At 36.8% G+C, this 19429-nt stretch overlaps 1 long non-coding RNA gene across 1 annotated transcript in view; it reads left to right on the forward strand.

The window, feature by feature from the left end:
* The window catches only part of LOC111758687 (uncharacterized), a 48022-nt gene extending 28841 nt beyond the window's left edge, over nt 1–19181 (forward strand). Inside the window, exons 2-3 of the long non-coding RNA XR_009187123.2 lie at nt 15579–15657; nt 18837–19181. This is a non-coding gene — a long non-coding RNA (uncharacterized lncRNA). The remainder of the gene's footprint in view (nt 1–15578; nt 15658–18836) is intronic.
* Nucleotides 19182–19429: the final 248 nt, after the last annotated feature.

The following is a 19429-nucleotide window of genomic DNA, read 5'->3' on the forward strand; positions in this document are numbered from 1 at the left end:
TATGCAAGCTGTTCAATGAATAGGCAAAACATCTAGGTAGACAGGGTGTCAAGCCAATCAAAGTTGAAATTTGAACACTTTAATTCTCTTGGCTTGAAATCCAAGCTTTAGGCATAAGCGCCTTGGTGAAGTTCTGCTTTTTTTGAGATTTCTAGCCAAAGTGAATCACTTAAGTGCTGAAGCATCAAAAAATTGCCCCCTCTAGTGCAAACTCCTTCCAGTTCCAGAAAGCTGGTTTTGTTTCAACTCTGTTCTTGGACAAAATTTTGAAGGGCAGCTGGCATGTTCTTCTTCAGTAGGCCAGCTAAGGAAATCCAGCCAGGGGCAATTTATCGTGCTCAGAAATTGAGAAACCTGAGGTACAGGCAACTTGCCACTGAGATATGAGCAGAATACAAACTGAGACCGAGAGTCATCTCGCTTGGTAGAATAAACCTGTACTCCTACAGTTTTGTGCACCTTGAATTCCTTCATTTACTGTGCCTTCCTTTATTCAACAGTTATTTTATGAGTCCTTCTGCTAGGGAGTGTGCTGGGAGGCACCTGTGGGGTAAAAGAAAGAAGGACCATTATACAAAGGATGGATATGAGGAAGAACTCATGTTCTAACCAGGAGGGGGAGAATAGAAGGGGAGATGAACCTTACAGCGTCACATAAGGAGAAGTATGTACCAATTGCTAGAAGCGCATCAAGGACAGTGGGACTCAATGTTTGGGAGATCTGGGGTAGATTTCAAAGAAAAAAAGGATTTTAGAAAGTGAGTTGGAGCTTCTGTACCAGAGAATTGGGGATTATGAGTTGGGAAATCTAGAGGCAGACTGAGGCAAATACAAAATTTTACCCTGTATACTTGGCCTTTCATCTTTAGATTGCAGGTGTTTTGAGGGCAAAGACTGTGACGCCAGCATCTTTATATCCCTTACAGTATGTGGTCCAGGGCGCTGGACCTAGTAGTCATTCAGTAAATGGGTGTATTTTCAATAATTTAAGTTCAGATGATATCTGTACCTATCCTTTTCACAAATGTGAATATTTTCACCACCACTAACGGGATATTGTATTTTAGGCGAATAATACTTTTTGTTCGGTTAGGTCTTAGTGATTAATGGCTCTGATCTTGTGTGAGAGCCTCTTTATCAGCAAAGGCTATTGTTACATTTATAACTTGAAATAAATTACCTGAAATTTCAATTTGTCTTGAATTCTCCTGCGTTCTCTGGAGGTCACGTTCTGTCGCCCTTGAATAGCAGCAGCTTTGACAGAACCTGGCTCAAAAAGGAAAAGGTGGAGCAGTCAGGAAGATAAGCTCGCCAGCTCAATCCTGAGGCTTGGGGTCAAGAGTTCTGCCCACGTGACTTCAGCGTTCATGCAGTAGCAATACTAAGAATCCAAGAATTATGGGCATTTACAAAACAGGATATAAGTAAAATGGCTCTAATTGGAAGAATTTCATGGGCTTTTTCAACAAAGAAATACTCCCAAAGCAGCCAATATTTCGCCATTGGAAATTAGCTGATTTAACACATAATTGCAGACAGTGTCTACATAGCCAGCTCCACAAACAAAATAACAGTATTTCAAGGTATCTTTTTCAGATGATAGAGGAAAAAATAGCTTGTTTTTAATCTGTGTGTTTGTGACTAAAAAGACACCTTACAAATAGGAAGTCTTGAAGATACAAAATAGCAGCTGTTTTGTGATGGGTTTATGAAATTATTTCTTTTGGAAAAATAGTTACTGTTGTTATTTGAGGTCGAAGCAGTATATCCTACTGCAATGACGGTAAAGGTTAAATTAAGTGACTTAATGCTAACAAGTGTTGTTTGAACACCAGGGTTCTGAGTTACTCTGCCAAATTCTACTTGGAAACTGCATGTACACAAGGCCAAGTATTTATACTGTGCCCAGTCAAATGCCTCCTACTTCCTAATCACTCCTCTAGTCCGGCAAGTTTCACTTGGAGCTGGTTATTTCTTCTTTAATTATATTTATATCTGTCTTTATTTTTCCCCACTTGCATTTGGTAAAAAGCATACCTTTTGAAGTTAGAGACTCCTAAGTCTGAGTCTGATTTACTATATATTCATTCATTCATTCATGATTTTTGTAGTCACATGTACAGTGATTCATATACTGGCTCTGTTATTTATTACCTATAAACTATGGGAAGGTTTCATAATTTCTCTGAGAATTTATTTTCACATCTATAAAATAGGGATACTAATTACAGTCAACACTTATTGAGTATTTACCACATGCCAGATATTGTATCTGCACTAACTCATTCGAGCCTCATAGCAACTTTGTAAAGTAAGTGCAATTTTTACCCCTACTTTGTAGATGAGAAAATTGAGTTTTATGGAAGTTAAATAATTTCGCCAAGGTCCCACAACTAATTAGTCGGATGAGAATTAGAACCTAGGTCAAATATTTTTCAAATAACATATTTTATGTACTCTCCTATTTACTTAACAGCAGTGGCTTTTAGTTGTAGTTTGTAGAGCAGAATTACCTAAGGTGTTCTTTGATCTGTTTGTTTCATTTTTTGGGGGGTTACAGAGGTTCAGGTCCCTTCTTTGGGGATTCTAAGTTAGGAGATTTTGGGTGGGTGCTAGAAATCATTTCTTGGAAAGTTTCACTTGTGATTCTTATGTGCATCCAAGATCGAGAAACAGTCATTGCCTTAAAGGGTCTTAAATTGTGTCTTGTGTGTGTAACACCAACTTGAAATATAGCAACAGGATTTATATTTGGGCAGTATTTTTATTTTCTGTTCTAGTCAGTTCAAAGTATCCACTTACCTGAGGAAGAGATAAATCCTCTTCCACCTAGACACTATAAAGGTTTCTGCCCTAGGGAGGAGGGAGTTATGATGTAGAAGAAGTAGAGGGTTCAAAGCCTGTCCTTTCTGGTCCTGGTGGGAGATAGATAGATAGAAGACAGAAGAGAGGGGACAGAAAGTCAACAACAACGAACTCTTCCAGTGCTAAATGAGGGCCAGACATTGCTTTGAGCACCATACATTTTTTTTCAGAACTTATTTAATTTTCATAATAGCTATGAGGAAGGAGGGATGATGATAGAACTCATTTTACAGAAGGGGACATTGGTGCACAGAGATGCGATGTGACTTGCCCAAGGTTGTATGGCTAGTGAATGGCAGGCATCAGAGTGGTCAGGCTCAAGTAGTGACCCATTTTCCAAGTGGAAGATGACACATGAACTGTTTCCCCAGGCATAAAAGGGGCAGACTATACTCTTCTAAGTGGGAGAATAGTGCGAGTGTACCCCCCTCTGCACACACACACATACGCACACACTGTTCTAGCATGGCTCAGGGTAACGGTGCAGCAGCCTTGGTGGGAAGTAGCTGGATGGTTAAGCTGGAAGCAGCACCCCATCTTCCCTATGGTAGGCACGAGATCCAAACCATCTAAATGAGGAGCCAAAGGACTACTGAGTGTGCGTGTAACACATGAGAGACTTGGAGTCAGGATGAGGCTGCTGTGAACTGTTGCTCCTAGACCAGAGGCAAATGGCCCAAGCCTCACGTTCCAGGGCAGGTGCAAGCACATTAATCATGCACAGTGAGAAGGGCCCAGTAGTCACCTTTAATAGCCAGGCTGTTAAAGGCTAGTTTATTAAAAACCAGCTCTTCCCCTCCATATCAGAGATATGACTTGGATCAAGAGGATCTTAAACAATCTTGTCAGGCAACTCAGGCATTGCAGGACAAGCGTTTACTCTTTCAGATTTCTGACCCCATCCCTTTTCTAAGATAGAACCCGGCTGATAAGGGCTATGTGACATTGTGGAGTCAGAAAGGATTTAGAATGCAGAGGATAACATATGCATATGAAGATCTAGCTCAAGACAGGCTAAGGATTTGGGTTTGGGAGTTAGAGCTTAAGTGATTTTACACTTTTAAGCCTTAGTTTCCTCAGCTTTAAAATGGGGTCATAATGGCAGCTCTTTCAGGGACCTGCGGAAATTAAAGGAGTTAATCTATGTAAAAGAGAATAGCACAGTATCTGGCATGCAGTGGACAGAACATTGAGCTAGATGAAGAGATATGATTTATTTTTTGCACCATCATGTTACACGTCATCCACCCAATAGATGTAAGCTCCTTAAAGAGCTTTCCCTTTTATTCATTTTTTTTTTTTTGGATAAATTTGAGGGTAATGTCAAGCACTACAATATTTAGCAAGTAAATGCTGACTTAATTTCAATCTTTCTGTCCAGTAGGGTCAGAGGTCTCTACTACTGGTATTGTGAGCATTACAAATGATCTCAAATGTAAAAGGCATTGGATGATATTTTTGCTTTTTTTTAAACCCACCCTTAATCGTTTTGCTGAAGTTTTTCTCCCAATTTTCCTGCTCACCTAGGACCTTGTAAACACAAAGTATCATGTGCAGTTCCTTCTTCACAAAAATAAACAGGCAATTCAATATTCTTATACATTTTTTCCCCTTAACTTCAGCAAAGTATTCCATTACCAGTGAAACTTCTGTTATATAGTAATGCTAGGTCAAGACCTTTTCCAGTAAGAAAAAATTTAGTGTTTGCTATTTTTCCCGATGAGTAAGCATGTAGCTCTTTGTCTCACAATATAATTTTCAATTTAATATTGTCACTATATGAACCTAAATAGGATTATTCACTGGGCTCATGTTGACTATAAGACAGGTGGAATTTCTAAATGAACTGAATTTGAGAAGCAAGGGGATGACATTCATTGTACTTGGTAATAGCCTACTTTCCCATGTTATGTTGCCCTCTCGTATATGGTGCTCATTTTAGCTTTTAAAATGCAGGTGCAGCTTGAATTATTAAACAAATGTAAAGATATCTGTGTTTGCAGAATGGGACTCACTCATTTTTCATTTCCTTTCCTCTCCCTACATTCTTTCTCAAAACTATGACACTTTGGTAGAGGATTATGTCACCATCTTTCTTTTTTACATGAAATGACCACAGTCCTAATATGCTAACTTTGCAAAGAAAACACTTTGGGCCACAAAGTGGGAGAGAGATATAAGATATGGAGAGAACACGGGAAAACTAGTTGAATTAATGTCTTGCTGATGGATCAGTACCAACATCTACATAAAAGATTGGATTATTATAATTTTAAGTATGTCACTAAATTCATTTTTGTGAATACTGTATTACTCACAGATTAATTTTAGCATAACAGCAGGTAAAGCAAAGCAGGGGAAATATTAGAAAACCATATTTTTGTCTTATAATAATAGATATTAGTACTGTTCCTTATTTAACCATTGTCTAATATACTTTGAAATAAGTCCTAATTACTTTATTATTAGCCAACATTATCTCTTTGGTTAATCAATCTAAATGGCTTGCTAGAGAAGAGGTATTTGATAATATAGCAATGAAGATTTGGGTCAATTATTTTGGTGACATTGTAGTTAGGGTTGTAAGTTCTTTTAATCATATGACATGAAACAATGAACAAAAGGTCATTTAGTTAGAAATTTTCCTGCTAACAATGAAGTGCTTAAAATTTCTTTTGTGTAAATGCAGTTTGACTGTTCCCTTCAATTCTTTAACATTCCTCTTTTACTGAACATTTTACAAAGTAATTTCTATAATAAAACAATGGAATTGAATATTTGTGGGTGAGGTAATGTGATCTTGCAAAGATTTGGGTAAAAAAGGACTTTCTCAGACTGTATTTACAAATAGAAAAATATGAAAAAGCCTTGAAATTCATATAAAAAAATCATGTGATACAATTGTTTAAGACTTTACTACAATGGATATTCCAGATCTCTTGAAACAACAATAGACTGTGTCAAAATATGTCACAAATATTATATCAGCCGCTTTCATGCCTTTTAATATTTTATAGAATCAAAAATATTTCTGATGCCTCTGTCAAAAACCTTCTTGAATCCTAACCTAATTTGCTGAGGTGATTTAAGAATTTAAAACTTACTCTTTCTGCTGCTGGCTAGTTTAGTTCATCATTTAGCTCTTTACAAGACTAAAGACAGATAGGAAAAATAACTCTTACATATCAATACTTAAATGAAAATAGCCTCTATATCCTGCAGAGTGGGAATATTTGCTAATCAAATATTCACTGTGGCAGTACTTCTCAAATTATAATATAGAGCATCTGACCAAGTGTTAATGTTTTGCAGGAAAAGAAATGATGTTATTTGCTTTAGATATAAAGTCATTTCTTTTTAAAAATTAGCCTATTTAATGCATGGGAGGTTGCCATATTCTTTCATTTAATGTTGCATTCTCTATAATGATTTCTGATTGTCAAAATGCATAGGACAAATGCTAATCAGGCCCTTTTCACAACAAGTGCGGATGCTGAGGGCCTCCTAGGAGTTTAATCACAGTGTGTGGTTCACACAGTAATGGGTCATAATTGCCCCCCACCAAGTTGTCTTGAGGGTCCAGCTTCATTTTATTACCACTGGACCTTATCAACCACTGAAAGACACCGCAGTTGCCTTGGAGGTTGCAACCAATCTCTACATGCATAATTATTCCCATATAAAAAGGATGCCCAAAAAGTGTGAAGGATTGTATTTGTTCTCTCTCCAATTTTACAATAGACTAAAAAAAATGAATAGCAGTATTTATACAATTTTATATTACTTTTCACCTTTCTCTTACCTTGAGAAACAGTCTGATTGCCATCTCTCCAGGTAATTAAATCTAGTTGGTAGCTTATATTCAGATGCATGAGAAAGCTTTTTATTTCTGTTAGTGTCATACATCCTGGGGTTCATTTTTCTCTTTGATACCTGAGGAGCTATGACATATAAATCACTGTCACCTTAGAGAATAGAAGCTCCCATCATTTCTTTTTCAAATCATACCTGGAAGATTCCAGACTTTGCAACTCACTGCTGTAGATTGTTAGGAGGGAACTGGCCAGCTCAGCTGCTTGGGAGGACTGGGCCTGCCTCCTTGGCAGGACTGGTTTGTGTATAGCTAGAGTAAGTGGTTGCCTAGGTAGTTGTATTTCAGACTTCCTTCCCCTTTAGATAACTATCATCTACACACACACAATAGTTTGTTAATGCCTAAAATTCCCATAAGTAGAGAAATTAGGGCAACAATATTTATTGAGCACTTACCATGTGCCAGCAATTATTTCAAGTGCTGGGAAGCAACAATGAGCACTACATGCTCTCAAGGATCTAATATTCTAGAGAGGGTAGAGCTAGTATAAAGAAGTAACACAGTAACTTAAATTCACAGTAAGGTATAAATGATCTAACCCTTTCTGAGGGCAAGAGTTGATGGGGAAGAACACCAAATTACTAAAATTGGAATGAGTGAATTATGTCAAGATAGAATGCAAGTCCATGAGGAGGTGACTTAAAAGACAATTACGTACTTAAAGATTTTGCCTCAGATTAACTCTACGTTTTCTTTTCTCTTTTCTTTTTTTTAAATAATTGGACAATACTAGAATTCTAGCTATGCTTTGGGATTCTGATATCTTTTGAATCATCAGGAGTATTGCTGGCAGTTCCTCAAAATATTAAACATAGAATAACCAGTGTGACTCAGCAAATCTACTCCTAGGTATATATGTATATATACCCCAAAGAACTAAAAACAGATACTCAAACAAATATAAATACACTTATGTTCATAGCATCACTACCCACAATAGCCTCCAAATGGATACAACCCAAATAACCATCAATGGATGAATGGATAAATACATTGTGGTATATACATACAATGCAATAGGGTTTGACCATGGAAAGGAACAGCAAAGAAGTACTGATACATGTTACAGTGTGGCTGGACCTTGAAAACTCTATGGTGAGTGAAAGAAGCCAGACACAAAAGGTCACACTGTATGATTCCTTTTATATGAAATCCAGAATGGCTAAATCCATAGCGACAGGAAACTAGTGGTTGCCAGCGGCTTGGTGGTATAGGCAAATAGGGAGTAAGTGCTTATTTGGTACAGGGTTTCCTTTCAGGGTGATGAAAATGTTTTGGAACTAGAGAGAGGTAGTGGTTGCACAACAGTGTGAGTGTAAAATTGTTCACTTTAAAATGGTTACTTTTATGCTATATAAATTTTGCCTCAGTAAAGAGTTTTGCAGCATGTCAATCACAGGTTAAGGTAAAGATGGTAATAAGGAATGCTGTGGGGCACCCGCATTCATTTACTGATTCAATTATTTGACACATATTCACTGTTTGTACATTATTTGCCAAGCACTGTGATATGTGTATCACGACAGACTTCTTCGGTGTAGTATTAGCACACTGTGAGATATAGTATGTGATATATACTAATACAAATATTTTATAGGGACCACAGAAGCTTAACTTTTAGGAATGCCCATCTTACACTTTTGCAAGTTGACTATATGTTTTGTAATTAAAAAGAACATTTTTTTTTCTCTTAGTAGAGATGTACAACAGATGTTTCCTTAGGCACCAATTTTCAAAGTTGGATGCCTCAGTCCTTATTTAAAATTCAACATTGAACCCACCATATTAGTACACAAAATGGATATTTGAGTAGCTAAGAAAGTGTCTATGCAGCAGAAGCATTTGCAGATATACATCCCTAACCCCCATCCTATCAAAATCTATAGCACTGCACTTTTTAAAATATAAGTGCTCATTCAGCAAGTTCTCCAGTCAAGATAGGGAAATGTTCCATGCAATATTCTAATATCCTTGTATTGTAGAGCCCCACAGTACATTAGCATTCCATATCCTATGAAAGCAGTACTTCAGAGACACATTTATTTTACTTTACTTAATAAGATTTTTTAAAAGTAATTTAACCATAGGGTTTTCCTATTGATGTTTTTTGGTTTGCGTTTTTTCTTTTTTGCATAAACCACCTATTATTATCTGGCAGAACTTGATCTGCAAGGGTTACCTATTGTGAAATGCAGTTTTAGTCCTCTAAAACTATTCAAAGGCACACAATGATTTAGCCCTGTTATTCTGGTCAAACAATTACTCGGCAATGATCATGGCATAAACCAGTCCCCCCATATGCTTAGTTGGCTTCATTTTTCTACATTGCACTTGCCACTTCTGAGATTATATTATAAATTATTTTGTGTAATCACTGACTCTTCCTCTTAAGCATAAAAACTATTGTGTAGGGACTTTTTATGCTTTGTTCACTTCTGTAGAACAATGCCTGACATATAATAGGTGATAAATATATTTTGGTTGAACCAATGAATGGAATAGGTTCTTAAAACTACATGTTGCTCTGTTGGCTGAATTTTATATGCATATTATGTTCTTGCTCTGCTACAGGGAGAATTGAACAGGTTATGCTTTGTAATAGAAAGGATTTAACACAGTTCCAAAAGAACTATTTCATTCATCATTTGATCTATAATTTTTTCTTTTTGGTGCTATGATTACAAGTGACAATAATATCAATATTAGTAGAAATAACAAAGAAATGTAAACTGCCAAGAACTCCTGAAACAGGACAGGAAACAGGATTAAATTTACCATCTGTCCATTAACAATATTTTATTTTTTACTGGAGATTTGAGGGACCCTGAGTAAACTGGTATTTTCTCCAACACAACATAGTGAAAGCAACCATGACTAAGTACTAGATGACCCAAATCCATGTCCAACTATGTTATTAAGCTGCTGAGCAGATCATTGACTAGTTCACTTTTTTGAGCCTCTCTTTTCTTATCGTAAAATAAGGTGACTGGACTAGCCTGTCTTTAAGGCACTTTCTATATTCAATATTCTCCCAGTTCCGAATCAATTATTTTCCCCCTTTATAAATCAGTCCCTCCAACTGCTTACTTTTCATCACTGTTTTGAATTCTTTCTCTGTGGCTATATTTTGAAGTCTCGTAAGAAACTGCTCTCAGGAGGCTATTATCTGGGTTCACTGGGTCCTTGTTATTCTGAGGTCAGCTTCTGCCCACTTATTTGCTATCCATCACCAGTTTCCAGACATTCCAAATAAAATCTATTGAATACATCATCACTTTTTAGGGTCAGGATGAGGGTCAAATATCCCTAAAAGCACATTTCCCACCAACTGGCAGTTGGTGTGCAGACTCTCATCACTCAAAGTCCCAAATCAGCTAAGTCCTGGGGGATCTACCAGGGAAATCAGTCACACTGACAGTTCTCTCATTCCTTTTCCTGGCCATTCAGTTTATGGAGAGGGTCTGTGTGATGCATATAGATCAAGCCAGGCTTTCTCTCTACCCTTTCCTTGGAGACCAGGTCAATCTTATCTCCTGACTTGGAGCCTCAGCCCTGCTCTCTTTAGATTCAAAGTCCCTGGGATCCTTAAACAAGAGGTCTCAGGCCTCTGCTATCTTTTCATGTCTCTCTCCTATGGAAATCTCCCAGGGCTGGGTCCACTGAGGATCATCCACAACTCCAGGTTTGAGTTTTATTTGAAGCAGCATTCCAGGGGAAGGGGAGGAAGATAAATGGTGAATTGGGGAAACCTCCTAATAGATTCTCAGTAGAAAAGGCCCTTGAAGCAAAGTGACTTCTTTTCAGTGGATTTGCAGAGGAAGATCCAGGAATTCAGTTGTTGGTGCTAATGTTAAATCATATGTTAACGTTGAATCAGTACGTTAAATCAAACATTCTATTGATTAAAAATTGAGAACTGCTCCAAATCTATGTGGAAAAATAGCATGATGCAGAAAAAACTCCTTAACATCGTGTGATTTCTTGTTAAATACCAAAATTCACACCATTTTGCCAGTGCTAAAATATCAAGTCTAAGGCCAAAAAAACTTAGACTCTCACAATGAATTTTTCAGCATTCTTAAAAATATTATCATCGAGTTTCCATGTTTTATAAAATAATTAAGCAGAAATTCTTGGAGATATCTTGCCAAGGTCATTTGGAGATTATTTCCTGAGCCGCTTTGTTTGAAATAAAAAAAAAATTGTAATGTGAATTGTAATTACTTAGAACACTATAGAATAAAGCTACAGTAAATTCCTTCACAGTTGAACTAAACTGCTTAACACATGGAATGTCTAATTGACAATTCTGTACCAAAGTGTAAATTTGTCAAGGAAGGATACACAACAAGTTTTTTTTAACATCTCAGTGAGTGCTGTTGTGATTTGGATCTATTACTTCTGAATATTGCATGAAGCTGACAAGCACTTGTCATTTAAAGACCACATGGAGGCATTTAGTTTTCCATTTAGACATAATAACACATTATGCAAATAAGCTTGCAAAGGAAAGCTGGAGGCTGACATGAAATAAACTGTCAAACACAAGTTGCTAATAAATGAACATTTCTTTATAGATTGTCTTAATTTGGGAAGTTGAAAAATACATTTGGCTGTGGTGAAGCAGGGACCTTACTATAGTGATACTTAGAAAGGATGCAATTTTTAACTTTACAATATTCCTTCCCTCTGATTATCAAACAAGTTGTTAGTTTAAGGAAAACCTTGAAAACTTAAATTTTGTAAAAGAGATTTATAAGTAAATTGTGTTTCCATATTTTCATGGTACAGAGCCATTTTGGCTTGATGTATTCTCATGTGACTCTTCAAGTCTGAACTTTGTGCTGTTCTATCATTAGTCTAATTAATACTTTCAGTTTGACCCAGATAACAGATTATTGGAATTCAAAAGGGTTTTCACATTTATGATTTTGACTAAATAAGGTTTCTCAAAGAATACATAAAAATATCCTGGAAGACTTTTTAAAAATGCCCAAGTCCCACCCAAGATCGATTTAATCCGGGTTCCTGAGTACGGGGCCTAGAAATCTGCATTTTTAAGAAGCAGCCCTGGTGATTCCTATGCTCAATAGCATTTGAGCACCTCTGGATTAGAGAGCTCCCAGGAGTCGATGACAAGTACAATTTCAAGATAGCTGAAGCTGCACTTTGTATTTCAAATTAGGTGTGCCTGGGGGTGGGGAGTGAGTCTTTTAGGGTGAGTCTAGCCTAACATGCAGCATTTGCACCTCAGTGATCTCTTTTTGATCTGTATTTGTCGTCATATCGTAGAACCTCCACGAATGTAATATAAGAGATACAAACAAGACAGAACTAAGGGCAGATTTGGTAGGCGGTGAGATATTAGAACTGGGAGAATGCAACTGGGAAGGAGGGAGGGTCTAAATGCATGGGAAAGAGTTGAAGCTGTTGAGTCTCCCCTCCCCATCCTAAGAATCTCTGGTCAGAGATATCTTGAGGGCTTTTGGCCATTTATTTTCACAAAAACCAAAAATGATGGTGTTTCCTCCAGTTCCTTTAGATCTCTTTTCGAACGCACCCGTAAAAACCATCAGAATCAGAAATACTTTTCTGTTCCCTGCCTCTGCTGTCCTGTTGGCTATTTGAGCTATGAGATCCAATTTTAATGGATTAATTTCTGCATCCTTTGATTTGACCCTAAAATTACCCCAAATTTTTGTCTGATTCATGTGCAGCCTCTTTGTCTGCGGTCTCTTATTTGGTGCCATCAAAATCTGCGTGTTTCTCTAAATTGCTATTGCTGCTTTTTCAACTCTAATCTCTTGTCTGCCCTTTAGTGGGCCAACCTAAATATATATATCTAATCCCCATAAACAGAGAAGGCTGGGAAATATTTAACCTAATCCTTTTGTTTTAGGAACAATAAAAACGAGATCTGGAAAAGCTAAGTGAGTTATTTAAAGTTATTTAAAGTTATTTAAAGTCTTGTTGCAATGTAAGCCAATTCCTTTTTGTACTGTAGTGAATCAAATCAGAAAAGCTGCTAAATTTCGCAGATTCACATACTGTATTTTAAAACCACGAATGTTCAGGTCATCCTGTTCTTTCTGTTTAATAGGATGAAGGGAAAAACATTCATTTATCAAACTTATGAAGCCCAAACTATATAGTTAGGGAGAATTTCCAAAGAAGGCCTATGTATCTTCAATATATAATGTAGTATCCTGAAGCTGGAATTCTTTCATTTAAAAAATTCTCTGTAATCCTTCTCCTTTGATTGTATTGTTCTTTAGCAAAACGTGCCCAATAAAAGGCCTGAAGAGGAAACACATGGCAAGCAATTGTGATCACTCTTTCCTTGCCCTGGCCAACAGTTTATTAGATTATATTGATTTACCAGCTCTTTCCTTGCAGAAAGAGCCTAATTAAATGCTTAGGACTTCCTTCGAAGATGAGTTCAGCTCAATAGTCATTTTGGGTCCTAATTTTAGAGATCCTCCCTTCTGTGATTATATTCCTGGTAATGAGAATTAAATGTTGATGTCTTAAATTGGCGTCTTTTCCATTCTTTAACATGTTATTTCCTGGAGTAAATATGTTGTTGGAAGTCCATTTTAAACTGGGCCCTATTCCTCAATATTTTTACCTTGAGATTATTCTCTTGTTTACGGGGGGAGTACATATGACAATTCTAGCTTTCTTTCTCTCTTCAAAAAGTTACTTAGGGAAAATTTCAGTTATGCTCTTTTAAGCTTTTGAAGGGGTATTTCTTTTTTGGCAATGGAGCCATAGGATTCTTTTTTTCAGTGGGCATTGCACCCTTATGAAAGAAAAAGGCAATTTTAAAGACATTTTTGTTTTGTTGTAAAGCCATAGAATGCAACTTCTGGGGATGACTTTAGCTGTTTAAAGGGCAGGCTTTTAGAATGGCTACTAGCAAGAAGTGGGATATATAGGTTTGCAGTAGCTGTAACTTGTTCTCTTTTCTCCTTTTTCAGGAATAACTAGACTCATTCTTGTAGTAATAAAGAGCTGGCATGTGTAAATGGCACTTGCTCTCTTCAATCTAAAATAGTCTAAATTATCATTTTTTTGCAGATAGGTAATCATAGAGAGAGACAATTTGAACACTTCTCTAAGTACACTAAACTTTCCAGATACCTACCTTCTTGTTAAAGAAAAGATCTTGGGTGCTACCCCTTCCCTGTCCCGCAAGAGAAAGTCCTTGGTTCACAATGGCTCTTTGTCTTAAATTGTCCATTTGAGAGATCTTCATGAGGAATATTCTTTCTATACCTCCCTCCTTTCCCAATGAACAGGTGACTTTTTCATCTACTAGGATGTGGTTGTGAGAAATGTACACTTGTACTCTCGTACAAGTGAAAAAAGCAAGTTTTATTTTACTTATTTATTTATTTTTGGTCCCTGTGAAATGAAATTAAGGGCATAATTGACACTCCAGGATAATTAAAAACAAATTTCCTTTTGGGATGCATTAATAGCTACCAGATGGGCTATGGCTTTACCCGGCGTCACAGCGCTGAAGTGCTGAAGGAACCCATGTCTGATGGGCTTCCCAGACATTTACACATTGGATAATGCTGCCCCCACTTTCAGGTCAATGCAAGCATTGTCTCCTGAGTTTTTATTTAGCTTCTGCTGCTGCTTCTCATTTCTTTTGGTATTTTGAGATAACAGTTCACTTCAAACTAGATAATCTTCTGATCAGAAAAAAAAGCGCTAGTTCCTTTCCTTCATAAAAAAAACTTTTCTTTGAAGACACAGTTCATTAAATCCAATGAATTTCAAGGCAGCATGACTTTTCATTGGTTGAGTATTACGATAAAAAATAGCAAGAAAACGTCTCTTCATGATGTTTATGGCACAAATTTTCATAAGCTAAGTTTAGAAAACCTATTCTATATGTGTAATATTTTGATGATGTTGGCCCCCAAGCCAATATTATATTAGATGTATCAGTGTCATTTCAGGTTTTGAGCTGTGTGTTTGTAACAGCATAAGAGAAAGTGAAACAAACAAACAAAAAAAATGAGTGTGGATGATATGTTGGTGAAATGCTAAAGGGAATTCAAGTGAATCCAACATGCTGTTTATTTAGAACAGATACAGGAAAAGTCATCTTAGAAGGTTAAAAAATAACAAGACTAGCTTTAAAAGTGCAAGTCGAAATCGTGTTTTAGAAGCTGACACAGCCATCTGAGGCCAGCAAATGATCTCCATTAGTGATAGTCTTGGAATCTCACCCAAGCATCACTATCTGTGAATCAATGTTTACTTTTCTCTAAGATTAGCAAGTAAAGTAAATTTAAAACAGTCCTGCATCTTGGAAAAAAACAACAAAAAATTGTTTCTCCATTGGAAGCAGAAAAATGAAGTTCATTAAAAAAGGTGTTTTGAAATTCACAACTTTAGAATTCTGCCCAAAGAAAGAGTCTATTATATATATAAAATTCTGTGCAATATATTTTGGGATTCACTGCAAGTCCTCAAACATGTCTGATAAATAGTCTAACTACACAACTAGCAATATAATTAAATTCTAAGTTCAAGTTTATAAAATTGCTTTGTGGATTCCTGGCTGATAAAAATAAAAATACTGGCTAATATTTAATTAATATTTCAGTTTGTAGAATGATTCTTCATTCATCCTATGATATGATTCTTACAAGAATCCTATAAAATAGATAAAGCAGATAAGGAAGAGAGGGTAAATTATAACTAACATTTGTTTAATGTCAATGATAAGCCATATACTGCTAAAACATTTTGCACTTATTAACTAATTTGTTCCTCTCTACAGTCTTATGAATTAGATACTCTTGTTCCCATTTTGCAGATGTGGAAACTAAGACACAGAGAGGTTGAGCATCTTACCCAACATTGCTTTCCTAGAAGTGGTGGATCTGGAATTCAAAGTGAGCACCAATTACTGCCCCATTTTGCAGATGTGAAACCAGAGGCTTATCGAGACTTAAGGAACTTTCCTGAGGCCAAAAGGCTAGTAAACAACAATGTAGAAATTCAAACAATATCTGTGTGACTCTAAGATCTACACTGTTTTTTTATTCTCTTTATTTCCCCCTCCTGTTGTGTTTTTGTGCTCGCTGTCTGCTCTCTTGGTCCATTCACTGTGCTCTCTCTGTATCTGCTTGTCTTCTCTTCTCGTCTTCTCTTTTAGGAGGCACCGGGAACTTACCCGGAGACCCTGATGTGGAAGAGAGACGCTCAATCACTTGAGCCACCTCAGCTCCCTACTTTGCTGCATTTCCCATTGTCCCTCCTCTGTGTCTCCTTTGTTGCATCATCTTGTTATGCCAGCTCTCGGCACAGGCCAGCTTGCTGCACAAGCTGGCTCACCAGGCAGGCCAGCTCGCTTTTACCAGGAGGTACCAGGAATAGAATCCAGGATCTTCTATATGGTAGATGGGAGCCCAATCACTTGAACCACATCTGCTTCCCTAAGATCTAAACTTTTAACCATTTTATAACAGTGTTTACTTTAAACCTTGATTTCTTACTTTTTGTTTTGATGCCAGGGTATTTAAACTAATTTTATTGCTTAATCCAGGCCACTGTCTGCAAAAGAAATATTGATTTCTTCCTCCTACTATATGATTTTTGAGTATCTATTTTAATTTCAACAGCCTTAACATAGGCAAATTAATGGCTTTTTTTGGGGGTATTGCAAAAAAGTTGGGGTGTCACAGGTGTAGTATATGCCTATGCAGTGTGTATAGGATGATAAGAGTATAAGATGCAATGTGTATAGAAATATACCTGAATCACTGGGGAAGCATTTTCAAAATACATTAGTTAAGACCTCCAAATTTACCTACCCTATTAGAGTGGAGTTGGGTGGATGCCCTCTAAAGTCAGGAGTGCAGGCCCGTGCATTTTCAGAAAGCTTCCCCAAGTGAACTTGACACCCATAACCTGTTGAAAACTACACTAGACACATCCTCACAAGGTGTCTCATATCCTTCTTAGAAAACCTTTCATGGTGGAGATTTTGCCTGACAATTACAAAGTACAGTGATATAACTATTTCCCTTGATCAGGATGATGAATTTTATCATGAATTTGGGGGCAGTATTATCATCTATCTGTGGACTTCTAAAATCTGTAGGATATTTTTTTTTCTATTGCTGTAGCCAAGGTTAAGACTTCCCCTTTACAATTCTCCCCATTAAAAGTCATCTTAGTTTAGATTCATTATTCCTGCATGTTAAGAATTTTTTCAATACAGATTCAGTGATCCAATATATTAATTATCTACCCCCTTCCTGCTTTGTGTCATATGCACATATGAGAAATTATTCTCTCTTGGTTTCCTGGCTGCTAAGACAATTACTACACAGCTGGTTAGCTTAAACAATGGGACTTTATTGGCTTACGGTATTAAAGCTAGAATTCCAAAATCAACGTGTCAACAAGGCGAGGCTTTCTCCCCCAAAACTGTAGCATTCTGGGGCTGGCTACCAATGATTCTTGGGTTCCTTGGCTTTCCTTGTCAGGTGGTGATATCTTCTCCTTTCTCTCTCTTTCCATTGACTTCCAGCATGTTCTCATTCGTGTGGCTTTCTTCTCATAAAGCCTCCAGTAATAGAATTAAGACCCATTCTGATTCAGTTGGCCATACCTTGACTAAAAATAAAGGTCCTATTTACAAGAGACCACATCCACAGGAATGGATTAAGATTAAGTACTTACAAGGTTTTTGAGGGTACATAGTTCAATCTACCACAGATCTTATTAAAGTTGGTGATTAATAAAGAAAAGTAGGGCCAAATGTTAAAACTTGAATACAAGAACCTCTTTGTGGGAAGACATTAATTAATATGCTTTGGATGTAATCATTCAATCAACTGGTAAGATTCTCAACAATACTACTATCTAGTAAGAGTTAAGAAGACAGGATTCGAGTCTGGCAGACATAGGCTCAAATCCTGGTCCAGCTACTTTGGGTATGGACAAGGTACAAAGCTTTTTGAGCCTTGGTTTCTTCCAGTGGAAAATGGGGATAACAATCAATTTCAAAGTATTGTCATAAAGATTAATTGAGATTACATATGATAGTTTAACAAATGATAGCTACTATTGTGGAAATTATTATCCATGATGATATTGGGAGATGTTTTTATCAATTTATGTCTCTATATTTGGCTTGCTTACTTTGTGGATCATTGAGGATCTACTTACATTTATGTCTCTTTTTCTTGTGTGTGTGTTTAAGCAGCTTTATTAGAGTATAACTGACATACAATAAACTAAAATAAAATTTTAATTATACAATTTGATAAGTTTTTACATAGGTATATATGAAACCATTGCTACAACCAAGATAGAATATATCCTTCACCATAAATTTTCCTCATACCCCTTTAAAAGCCCTACTTTCCGCCCCATTCCCCCCACCTAGGAAACCAGTGATCTGTTCTCTGCCACCACAGATTAGTTTTATATAAATGGAATCATATGTACATATTCTTTTATCTGGCTTCTTTCACTCAGCATAATTATTTTGAGATTTGTCCATGTTATTGTATGTGGCAAGAATGGATTCTTTTATTGCTGAGTTGTATTCCATTGTATGGTTGCACATATGCCTCTTATTCTTTAATTATTCTAACATACATTTTTAATCTATTCATGTTTCTCCAAGTCTATGGAGCCTTTGACCGAGTTTTCTGTGTTTCTATACATGACAAAATAAATAACATAAAATCTTGTTTTTCTTACTCAATATTGTATAACCCTAAGTACCACCTTCTATTCCTGAGAACCCTGCACTAAATAAATAGTTGAGGGGATGAGCTTTTATTCATCATTTTAGTTGTGAAGTCAGTCTGGCTTTAGTTTACTTTAGCAGCCACTTTCTAAAAGTTTTCAAAAAGTTTGTTTCCCCACGGAGTTAAAAGAAATGAACTAGAAAGTTTCAACTGCTGCTAAGAAGTCTAAAGAAATAAACTGAAGGAAATTTTGAGGACAGTAAGAATATGGCCTTCTATTCAGTACTTAATTTTGCACAATATTATATTTTGCTGTGGAGGAGTAAATGATGAGAAATTCAAGTAATATTAAATGTTTATTTCAGGTTAAAAACAATTTGGAAAATGGATATGGCTCAAGCAGTTGGATGCCTGCCTACCACATGGGAGGTCCCGGGTTCAGTTCCCAGGGCCTCCTAAAGAGGATGAGCAAGACAGCTGGCTGACATGAAGGGTTGGTGCAGTGACCTGATGCGATAAGATGACGCAATGAAGAGACACAATGAGGAAACACAATAAGAAAAACAACAAGCAGGGAGTGGAGGTGGCTTAAGTGATTAGGCACCTCTCTCCCGCATGGGAGATACCAGGTTTGGTTGCCAGTGCCTCCTAAAAAGAAGATGAGCATACAATGAACAGACACAGAAAGCAGACAGCAAGTACAAAAAACTGGGGTGGGGAGGTGGGGTGGGGGGTAGAAATAAAGAAATAAAATAAAATATTTTTTTAAAAAAAGAACAGTTTTATCACTTTGGACTAATGACCGCACAAACTGAAGAATGTTCATGCACTCTGTGAAGGAAGTTTGAGTGTGTGTTTGAATGTGCTAAGAGCTTACTTGTCAGTCATAAGTTCATAATCAGGACTCCCTGACCAACATTTACATTTTCCTTTTTGTAGTTTTAAAAATAACATTAGC

This window comes from Dasypus novemcinctus, chromosome 9 (genome assembly GCF_030445035.2).
Source record: "Dasypus novemcinctus isolate mDasNov1 chromosome 9, mDasNov1.1.hap2, whole genome shotgun sequence".
NCBI classification, from domain to species: domain Eukaryota; kingdom Metazoa; phylum Chordata; class Mammalia; order Cingulata; family Dasypodidae; genus Dasypus; species Dasypus novemcinctus.